This window comes from Macadamia integrifolia, chromosome 9 (genome assembly GCF_013358625.1).
Source record: "Macadamia integrifolia cultivar HAES 741 chromosome 9, SCU_Mint_v3, whole genome shotgun sequence".
NCBI classification, from domain to species: Eukaryota; Viridiplantae; Streptophyta; class Magnoliopsida; order Proteales; family Proteaceae; genus Macadamia; species Macadamia integrifolia.
Window position 1 is genome coordinate 2064891 of NC_056565.1, and position 1734 is coordinate 2066624.

The 1734-nt window shown below is 39.9% G+C and overlaps 1 protein-coding gene across 2 annotated transcripts in view; it reads right to left on the bottom strand.

The window, feature by feature from the left end:
• The window catches only part of LOC122089230 (beta-galactosidase), a 126373-nt gene that overhangs the window by 86750 nt on the left and 37889 nt on the right, over positions 1–1734 (bottom strand). The window lies entirely within an intron of this gene.

Here is a 1734-nt window from a genome sequence, read left to right on the forward strand (position 1 = left end):
CCCCCCCCCCCCCCCCGCTTTGCTTGCTTTTTGGAAGCTTTGCCTTTGATTGTTTTAGTGAGCTAGATTTTGTTTTGCTTCTGGTGGCCTAAGGCCTATTTTGTTGGCTGCGGCCTTCACCCCCCACCCCCCTCTTTTCCCTTGTAAATTCTTTCCTCTCTTGGTAATGAATTATTTATTCATCAAAAAAAAAAAAAAACTTTTCAAGCCATAGTTTCATCTTGGCTCATTGCAATACCAAGATATTTCGGCCAAAATCTTGGAACCATGGTGTATACTAGCAAACTTGGGTCCAAACCAAACTACCATTTTAGGTTTTTTTTTTCTTTTCTTTTCTACCAATTCGTGGAATAGGTAAAATTGTAAAGTAAGCACACACAAAGGACAAAAAACAATTTTTTTGGCCTTAACACCTAGGTTTCAATTTTCACATAGAAAAATCCCAGGTCTCAGTCGAAACCTGGGAGTTTTGGTTTCGGCCAGGGTTGAAACCCAAAACCTGGAACCTTGCCGAGGGTAGATTGTGCTGGGGTATTAATACCCCCTCACATGTGCAGGCCAGTACACACATGGCCCTGCAGGTGACATGCACTCATGTGGAAACACCATCATAAGGCACACGGGAGAATTTGTAGGGAACGTGTTGTACTTCTTATGGATCAAACATTCAGCCTCCCTGTACTGAAACCATGTTACAACTGCTTATCCCAAAACCTTGAGCTTTTAAGTAAGGGCAGCAACAATGTATGTTTAATGTATGTTAACATAGACAAAAATTCTGTGAAATAACTAGACAAATATAACTACAAGAATAACCTACTGTAATAGGTGGCAAACCAATACAAATTACAGAACCAGGACTTTGTCACTCCTTTTCTTTCTTCACTAAAATATGATAAGTCAAGTACATCAGTATCTAGAACAGCAATAGCACATAGTATATTTGAATTTGATACTTTTTGACATATAAAAACTGAATCAACAGGTTCATGGAAATGATCTTTGAGCGGAAAAAAAAAAAAAAAAAAACTTTTCAAGCCATAGTTTCATCTTGGCTCATTGCAATACCAAGATATTTCGGCCAAAATCTTGGAACCATGGTGTATACTAGCAAACTTGGGTCCAAACCAAACTACCATTTTAGGTTTTTTTTTTCTTTTCTTTTCTACCAATTCGTGGAATAGGTAAAATTGTAAAGTAAGCACACACAAAGGACAAAAAACAATTTTTTTGGCCTTAACACCTAGGTTTCAATTTTCACATAGAAAAATCCCAGGTCTCAGTCGAAACCTGGGAGTTTTGGTTTCGGCCAGGGTTGAAACCCAAAACCTGGAACCTTGCCGAGGGTAGATTGTGCTGGGGTATTAATACCCCCTCACATGTGCAGGCCAGTACACACATGGCCCTGCAGGTGACATGCACTCATGTGGAAACACCATCATAAGGCACACGGGGGAATTTGTAGGGAACGTGTTGTACTTCTTATGGATCAAACATTCAGCCTCCCTGTACTGAAACCATGTTACAACTGCTTATCCCAAAACCTTGAGCTTTTAAGTAAGGGCAGCAACAATGTATGTTTAATATATGTTAACATAGACAAAAATTCTATTAAATAACTAGACAAATATAACTACAAGAATAACCTGCTGTAACGGGATCGCGACCCTTTGTCCCGTCCATTGTAGCACGTGTGTCGCCCAGGGCATGAGGGGCATGATGACTTGACGTCAT